The sequence below is a fragment of the Salmo trutta genome, chromosome 26 (assembly GCF_901001165.1).
Source record: "Salmo trutta chromosome 26, fSalTru1.1, whole genome shotgun sequence".
Taxonomy (NCBI): domain Eukaryota; kingdom Metazoa; phylum Chordata; class Actinopteri; order Salmoniformes; family Salmonidae; genus Salmo; species Salmo trutta.
The window spans coordinates 28,755,013-28,764,452 of NC_042982.1; the positions used below are offsets into that span (position 1 = coordinate 28,755,013).

At 41.5% G+C, this 9,440-nt stretch overlaps 1 pseudogene; it reads right to left on the reverse strand.

The window, feature by feature from the left end:
- The window catches only part of LOC115163878 (nitric oxide synthase, inducible-like), a 43,045-nt pseudogene extending 35,430 nt beyond the window's left edge, over window positions 1–7,615 (reverse strand).
- Window positions 7,616–9,440: the final 1,825 nt, after the last annotated feature.

Here is a 9,440-nt window from a genome sequence, read left to right on the forward strand (position 1 = left end):
TGTATCGTGAGATTTTGAGTGAAAACCTCCTTCCATCAGCAAGGGCATTGAAGATGAAACATGGCTGGGTCTTTCAGCATGACAATGATCCCAAACACACCGCCCGGGCAACAAAGGAGTGGCTTCGTAAGAAGCATTTCAAGGTCCTGGAGTGGCCTAGCCAGTCTCCAGATCTCAACCCCATAGAAAATCTTTGGAGGGAGTTGAAAGTCAGTGTTGCCCAGCGACAGCCCCAAAACATCACTGCTCTAGAGGAGATCTGCATGGCGGAATGGGCCAAAATACCAGCAACAGTGTGTGAAAACCTTGTAAAGACTTACAGAAAACGTTTGACCTGTGTCATTGCCAACAAAGGGTATATAACAAAGTATTGAGATAGACTTTTGTTATTGACCAAATACTTATTTTCCACCATAATTTGCAAATAAATTCATTAAAAATCCTACAATGTGATTTTCTGGATTTTTTTTCTCATTTTGTCTGTCATCGTTGAAGTGTACCTATGATGAAAATTACAGACCTCTCTCATCTTTTTAAGTGGGAGAACTTGCACAATTGGTGGCTGACTAAATACTTTTGTTCCCCACTGTACACCAGCTCTGTTAGGAGGAATGGGCCAAAATTCACCCAACTCATTGTGGGAAGCTTGTGGAAGGCTACCCGAAACGTTTGACCCAAGTTAAACAATTTAAAGGCAATGCTACCAAATACTAATTGAGTGTATGTAAACTTCTGACCCACTGGGAATGTGATGAAAGAAATAAAAGCTGAAATAAATCATTTTCTCTACTATGATTCTGACATTTCACATTCTTATAATAAAGTGGTGATCCTAACTGACCTAAGATAGGGAATGTTTACTAGGATTAAATGTCAGGAATTGTGAAAAACTGAGTTTAAATGTATTTGGTTAAGGTGTATGTAAACTTTCAACTTCAACTGTGTGTTTGTCAAAAGAGAGATCAGGGTTACACCGAGGTCCTTTACAGTTTTATTTGAGAAAACTGTACAACCATTAAGATTAATTGTCAGATCCAACAGAATATCTCTGTTTCTTGAGACCTAGACCTAGCATCTCTGTTTTGTCTGAGTTTAAACGTTTAAAAAAATGACGCCATCAACTTCCTTATGTCTGAAACACAGGCTTCCAGGGAGGGCAACTTTGGGGCTTCACCATGTTTCATCGAAATGTGCTGTGTGTCGTCCGCATAGCAGTGAAAGTTAACATTATGTTTCCGAATGACATCACCAAGCGGTAAAATATATAGTGAAAACAATAGAGGTCTTAAAACGGAACCTTGAGGAACACCGACATTTACAGTTGATTTGTCAGAGGACAAACCATCTACAGTGACAAACTGATATCTTTCCGACAGATAAGATCTAAACCAGGCCAGAACTTGTCCGTGTAGACCAATTTGAGTTTCCAATCTCTCCAAAAGAATGTGGTGATCGATGGTATCAAAAGCAGCACGAATGTCTAGGAGCACGAGGACAGATGCAGAGCCTTGGTCTGACGCCATTAAAACGTCAGTTACCACCTTCACGAGTGCAGTCTCAGTGCTATGATGGGATATAAAACCAGACTGAAGCGTTTCGTATACATTGTTAGGCTTCAGGAAGGCCGTGAGTTGCTATGCAACAGCTTTTTCAAACATTTTTGAGAGGAATGGGAGATTCGATATAGGCCGATAATTTTTTTTAGATTTTCTGGTTCAAGGTTTGGCTTTTTCAAGGGAGGCTTTATTACTGCCACTTTTAGTGACTTTGGTACACATCTGGTGCATAGGGAGCCGTTTTATTATGTTCAACATAGGAGGGCCAAGCACAGGAAGCAGCTCTTTCAGTAGTTTAGTTGGAATAGGGTCCAGTATGCAGCTTGAAGGTTTAGAGGCCATGACTATTTTCATCAATGTGTCAAGAGATATAGTATTAAAAACTTGAGTGTCTCCCTTGATCCTAGGTCCTGGCAGAGTTGTGCAGACTCAGGACAACTGTGCTTTGGAGAAATACGCAGATTTAAAGAGGAGTCCTTAATTTGCTTTCTAATGATCATGATCTTTCTTTTTTTTTTTTTTATATATTTTATTTTTGCATTTTCCAATTAAGAACATTCAAAACAAAAGTGAAAATATGTTAGACAACAAAGGACAAAGTGACGGTAACAGACGAGCGTAATAAAAAATAAAAATTATATATACGGGCATACATAATACATAAAAAACATACATGATACATAAATCATAATAAAGAGTAAAATAAAAAATAATAATAATGAGACATTGAATCATATGGTCACCTGCTGTAAGCTACATATTATACTTTACGTGTGAAACATTATGTAAGAATTATATAGAGATTCAATCAATGTGATTTGAGGGGAGATTCTCCATATAGTCAATAAAAGGTTGCCAAATTCTGTAAAATGTCTTTAACTTATTCCTCAAGCAGTAAGTGATTTTCTCCAGTGCGATACAACTATTAACTTCCGATAGCCACATTGCAACTGGCAGGAGGGAATCCGATTTCCATTTCAAGGCAATACATTTCTTGGCAATCGCTAGCAATATTTCTATTAGCTTTATAGTATGACTTTGCCTAAGATTGGTGTTAGTAAAGTTACCCAGTAGACAGACCTCCGGGTCTAAAGGGAATGCAACCCCGTGGATTGAGGATATGGTATCGCATACCCCCTGCCAGAAACCCTGTAGTTTTGAACACTGCCAAGTGGAATGGAGGAATGTTCCTTCATCTGAGCCACATCTAAAACATAGGGAGGAGATATCAGGGTTGAACCTGTGCAGTCTAGATGGGGTGATATAGAGCTGATGGAGGAAATTAAACTGGATCAGTCTGTATTTGGAGTTCAATGTGGATGTAACACCATCCCTGCATAGGTCACTCCATAGGCCCTCATCAAGATCAATACCCAGATCTTTTTCCCATCTAAGTCGGGGTTTATCTAGCTCAGGCAGTGTTAGTACTGACATTAGAGCATCGTAAACACGGGAAATGGTCTTGAATAGTGGTTGGTCTGCATGGCAGAGTTGTTCAATAGGTGACATCTTAGGTAGGTTCCATTGTCCCTTGAGAGTCACCCTAATAAAGTCTTGTAGTTGTAGGTAGCTAAAGAAGTCCCTGTTAGACAAGTGGTATTTCTGTTTCAGCTGTTCAAAAGACATAAGAACTCCCTCCTCATAACAGTGTTCCAGAAGAGTGATCCCCTTATCAGACCATGGTCTAAAGTTACTATTCTGGAAGAACATAGGGATCAATCTATTGTTCCATAAAGGGGTTTTAGGGGAAAGAAATCCCCCTCGTCTGAACAGCTCATGCAGTTTGCACCATGCCAGGACAGAATGTTAGATTAAATGGTTGTCTGTCATGGTTTTTATAGATTTTCTGTCCCATTTGTAAAACAATTCTGCCCCCGTGTCATCATTCATCTCAAGCTTTTCAATGTTCAACCATGAGGGAGAGGGACCATTGTCAAACCTCTGAGCCAGATCCTAGACTGTGCAGCCCAGTAGTACATTCTAAAATTGGGGAGGTTTAAGCCCCCTTGACCGTAATCTAGGGTCAGTTTGTCCAGGCTAACCCTGGGGGTTTTGCCATGCCAGATAAACCGTCTGGTCAGCTTGTCGAGAGAGGAAAAGAATGCTGCGGGCACAGGGATAGGGAGAGATTGAAACAAATATAGAAATCTGGGCAGGATATTCATTTTAATCACATTGATTCTACCCAGTAGGGTGAGAGGCAAGTCCATCCACCTACACAGGTCACCCTCCACCTTTTGCAACAAGCCGGCCAGATTGAGTTTATAGAGGTTGTTCAGGTTACCATCCACCATTATGCCCAAATATGTGAAGCCCAGAGGCGACCATCGAAAAGGAAACTTGTGCTTGATGGTATGATGGTCAAAGACAGACAACGGTAAGATTTCGCTTTTATCGAAGTTAACCTTATATCCAGAGAAAGAACTATAACACTGTAGTAGGATCTGTAAGTGAGAGAGGGAGTGTTCTGGGTTTGTTAGAAATAAGACAAGGTCGTCCGCAAAGAGTGATAGTTTATGGGTATGGGGGCCCACCTCAAAGCCATGTATGTCAGGGCACGATCTAATAGCCTCAGCCAACGTTTCGATGGCGAGGGCAAAGAGGTGGGGGCTAATTGGGCAACCTTGTCTGTTCCCCCTATAGAGAGGGAAAGAGGAGGAAGTAATCCCATTGGTAGCAATCCTATCTTTAGGAGATTTGTAGAGTGATTTTATCAAATTTACAAACACGGTACCTAAACCAAACTTTTCCAAGACGCGAAAGAGGTATGGCCATTCAACCCTATCAAAGGCCTTTTCAGCGTCGAGGGAGACTGCGACACTAGGTATTTTGTTTTTGTTAGCAAGGTGAATTATATCAAAGAACCTTCTGAGATTATTGGAGGACAGTCTATTAATTATGAAGCCAGTCTGATCTGGGTTGACCAGCAGGGGAAGACATGACTCCAGTCTCTTAGATAGCATCTTGGTGACCAGTTTACAATCTGTGTTAAGGAGAGAGATTGGTCTATAGGAGGCGCACTTTAGCAGGTTTTTCCCTTTCTTGTGGATTACAGTAATCACTGCTTGAGAGAAAGACTCTGGAAAGCAGTTGTCTTCCCCGGCTTTTTGAAGTACCTCCATAAGGTAGGGGACCAACAGCTCCCTAAATTCTTTATAGAACTCTGGAGGGAAGCCATCCTCCCCAGGAGATTTATTAGAAGGTAAGGATTTAATGGCTTCCACCAATTCAGGAAGAGAGAAGTTTTCACTCAGGAGCTCTCTGTCTTCCTCTGACAGGCATGGGAGGTTGAGAGAGGAGAGAAAGGAGTCGATCTCTGATAGATCATCGCTTGATTGGGAAGTAAAGAGGTCTTCATAGTATTTCTTAAAGGTATTATTAATTTCGGTAGGGTCGAAAGATATCTCATTAGTAAGAGTTTCTATAGCATTAATTGTCCTCTTACTTTCCTCTGCTTTCAGTTGCCATGCCAATACTTTGTGAGCTTTCTTTCCAAGCTCGTAATAACGCTGTTTTGATTTAGTGATGGTCCTCTCAGCTTGATATGTGTTCAGAATATTATATTTCAGTTTTTTATTTACCAAAAGCCTATATAGATCTTTAGTCGGGCCTCTTTGGTAGGTTTTCTCCAGCTCAGAGATTTCAGATTCAAGGACATTCAGTTGCGCACCGTGTTTTCTCTTCAACCCTTTAGTATAGGAAATGATCTGTCCCCTCAGATAGGCTTTCAATGTGTCCCAAAGAATGAAACTGTCAGGTGCGGAGGGTTTGTTTGTCAAAGTAAAAATATTGATCTGCTCTTTGATAAATGCACAGAATTCAGGTTGCTTTAGGAGTGTAGGATTTAGTCTCCATCTATATGCTCCATTTACCTTGTTAGGAATGGAGATTGATAATACCAGAGGAGAATGGTCGCTAAGCAATCTGGGGAGATACTCGATATCTAACACTCTATGAAACAGTTGGGTCGATAGTAAAAAGTTATCTATGCGTGTGTGTGTCTTGTGTGGGTGTGAATAAAAAGAGTAGTCCCTATCCTATGGGTGCAACTGTCTCCAGATGTCTAGTAAATTAAGATCTTTCATGAATGACATGGTGAGCTTGGCGGCTTTGGTAAGAAGGGAGGGTTCAAGCATCCTGGTGGTGCTTGAGCGACCTGAAGGAAGACATTCTGTATAAACATATGGTCATCGAAGTTAGGAGCATAAATATTCAACAGGGTCCAAGACTCTGAAAACATATGCCCCTGCACCAAAACAAACCTGCCCGAGGGATCAGAGATGGTGTTGTTGACGCAGAAGGGGATGTGTCTACTTATCAAAATTGCAGTTCCTCTTGCTTTGGAGTTAAAAGAGGACGCAAAAACTTGTCCTACCCATTCCCTCTTCAATTTCTTGTGTTCGCTGGCTGTAAGATGTGTTTCTTGTAGAAACACAATGTCAGCCTTTCATTTCTTAAGGTATGTATAGACTCTTTTCCTTTTAATCGGGCTGTTAAGGCCTTTTACGTTGAATGTGACATATTTTAGTGGATTAAGCATAGGTTGGGTTTCAAATATGTAACCGAATGGAAATCTCTCATATGTAAATAGTCAGGAAATGTTTCAACTTTAGTTTGAACACAGAAGTGACCTATGTGTCTCTTTAGGAAGGAAACAACAATAAACATGGAAAAAAAAGAAAAAAAAATCCCACCCACCCCGATTGTCAGACTAAAACAACAATCCCAACAATCAAACATGAATACACTTGTAGAGATACGTTGCTGCTCGCTTTCCACCTTACTCTTACTAGCTAAACCTTGGCGTAAACTAAAACCTGCAAGCTCTCTAAATTGGAAACAAACGTTGTGAATAGACATTTATGGCTGAATAATTACTGCCCACGGTAAGGGCTGCTTGAGTCTCTTTTCGGGAGAGGAGAAACATAAATGGAGGGGGGGAAGCGGTGGGCCTAAACCCACTTATTGCTTCGCCCAGTGGATAATGACTAAACCAAAATATAGTCTCCTGTAAATGTAATAGAACTCACCCCGGGGAAAACGGTTAGTTGAAAATGTACAAATCAATTATAGCGACCGGATAGCGGGGTAAACGGATCCGATATCAGCAGTTCAGTCCAGATAAGAGAAAACAAACAGATTGGATCTTATCCCCCAGAGAGACCGTTTTTCAGTCGCGGTTCGGTTCTTTGAGAAAAGTGAACACTTCTCCCGGTGTGTTGAAGATATGGCATCGGCCTTTGTACTGAACTTTCATCCGCGCGGATGAGGTAGCCGGTGATGTTCTTCTCCTTCAGTGCATTGGTGGCAGGTCTGAACTGCTTGCGACGTCTGGCGAGATCGGCACTCATATCCGGGAAAAGGCTGACCCTCTTGCCATCGAAGGTGATGTCCCCTTTGGCTCTTGCGAGTTGCAGTATCTTCTCTCTGTCTTGGAAACGGAGGAACCTGACCAGAACGGCACGTGGGGGCTCCTCTGGCCGGGGTTTCGGCGCTGATGTTCTGTGGGCGCGTTCGATTTCCAGCGGCTTGGTGAAGTTGGTTATGCCTAGGACATCCGGGATCCATTGAGTGAAGAAAGTGACCGGGTCACGGCCCTCGCTGTCCTCTTTCAATCCCACCACACGGATATTACTGCGTCTGCTCTTTTTCTCCATCTGGTCTATTTTGTTTTTGAGGTAGGCATTATCCTTCTGCAGTTCTATCAGAACCTGGTCATGTCGAGCGACGGTGTCCTCAACTGTGCTAATGCGCATCTCGGCCTCAGTCGTTCTCAGAAGGAGATCATTCATGGAGGATTTCAGGTCGTTGATGGAAGAATGGAGTTCAGCCGATTTCTTGTCAATTTTCATAGAAAGACCTTTGTTACCATCCTGAATTTCCCGGAGGAGAGTAGCCAGCATGTCGGCAGGCTCGCAAGAGGCTGCCGAGAGCAATAGTCTGGAACTGTCGTCTGAGATATGAGGGCTAATGCTAAACTTGCTAGCTGTGGCGTTATCGTTGTCTTGGGATACAACGACGTTTTGGTCGTCCTTCTTGCCTCTCGGTCGGAGGTCCATGGCTCTTTGGGAAGGTAAGTATTTGACAATTTATCAGCCGATGTTTGAATATTGTTTCAACGTCGTTATTTAGGTAATAATAGGATAACTTTGAAGAGCTCGGTTTGTCAACGTCTGTTCATCACGTGTCTCCCCGATCATGATCTTTCTATCAAAGAAGTTCATGAATTTATCACTGCTGAAGTGAAAGCCATCCTCTCTTGGGGAATGCTGCTTTTCAGTTAGCTTTGCGACAGTATCAAAAATACATTTAGGATTGTTCTTATCCTCTTACATCTAGATGTTCCGCTAGCGGAACACCGTTCCAATATCCAATGATAGGGCGTGGCGCGAATGACAAATTCCTCAAAAATCCCCAAACTTCCATTTTTCAAATATATGACTATTTTACACCATTTTAAAGACAAGACTCTCCTTTATCTAACCACATTGTCCGATTTCAAAAAGGCTTTACAACGAAAGCAAAACATTAGATTATGTCAGGAGAGTACCCAGCCAGAAAAAATCACACACCCATTTTTCAAGCTAGCATATAATGTCACAAAAACCAAAACCACAGCTAAATGCAGCACTAACCTTTGATGATCTTCATCAGATGACATTCCTAGGACATTATGTTATAGAATACATGCATGTTTTGTTCAACCAAGTTCATATTTATATCAAAAACCAGCTTTTTACATTAGCATGTGACGTTCAGAACTAGCATACCCACCGAAACCTCCGGTGAATTTACTAAATTACTGACGATAAACGTTCACAAAAAACATTTCAATTATTTTAAGAATTATAGATACAGAACTCCTTTATGCAATCGCTATGTCCGATTTTAAAATAGCTTTTCGGTGAAAGCACATTTTGCAATATTCTGAGTAGATAGCCCGGCCATCATGGCTAGCTATTTTGACACCCACCAAGTTTGGCACTCACCAAAATCAGATTTACTATAAGAAAAATTGGATTACCTTTGCTGTTCTTCGTCAGAATACACTCCCAGGACTTCTACTTCAACAACAAATGTTGGTTTGGTTCCAAATAATCTATAGTTATATCCAAATAGCTGTGTTTGTTCTTGCGTTCAAGACACTATCCGAAGGGTGACACGCCGGCGCGTATCATGACAAAAAATGTCAAAATATTCCATTACTGTACTTCGAAGCATGTCAAACGCTGTTTAAAATCAATTTTTATGCGATTTTTCTCGTAAAATAGCGATAATATTCCGACCGGCGACGTTTTCGTTCAAAGACTGAAAATGTAAAATGGACTCTTCACGTGCATGCGCACGCCCGTTTCATTGTTCTCTGATCGACCACTATCCAAATTCGCTACTGTTTTTCAGCCAGGGACTGCAGAGTCATCATTCAACGTTCTGGCGCCTTCTGAGAGCCTATGGGAGTCTTAGAAAATGTCACGTTACAGCAGAGATCCTCTGTTTTCGATAAAGAGGGTATAGAAGGCCAAGAAATGGTCAGAGAGGGCACTTCCTGTTTAGAATCTTCTCAGGTTTTGGCCTGCCATATGAGTTCTGTTATACTCACAGACACCATTCAAACAGTTTTAGAAACTTTAGGGGGTTTTCTATCCAAATCAAACAATTATATGCATATTCTAGTTTCTGGGCAGGAGTAATAACCAGATTAAATCGGATACGTTTTTTATCCGGCCGTGAAAATACTGCCCCCTATCCTAAACAGGTTATTCTCCTCAATTAAGTTGGAAAAATAGGATGATCGAGCAGCAGTGAGGGCTCTTCGGTACTGTCTTTCCAAGCTAATCGGAAATCTTAGAGTTTGGTGTAGCGCCATTTCTGTTCCAATTTTCT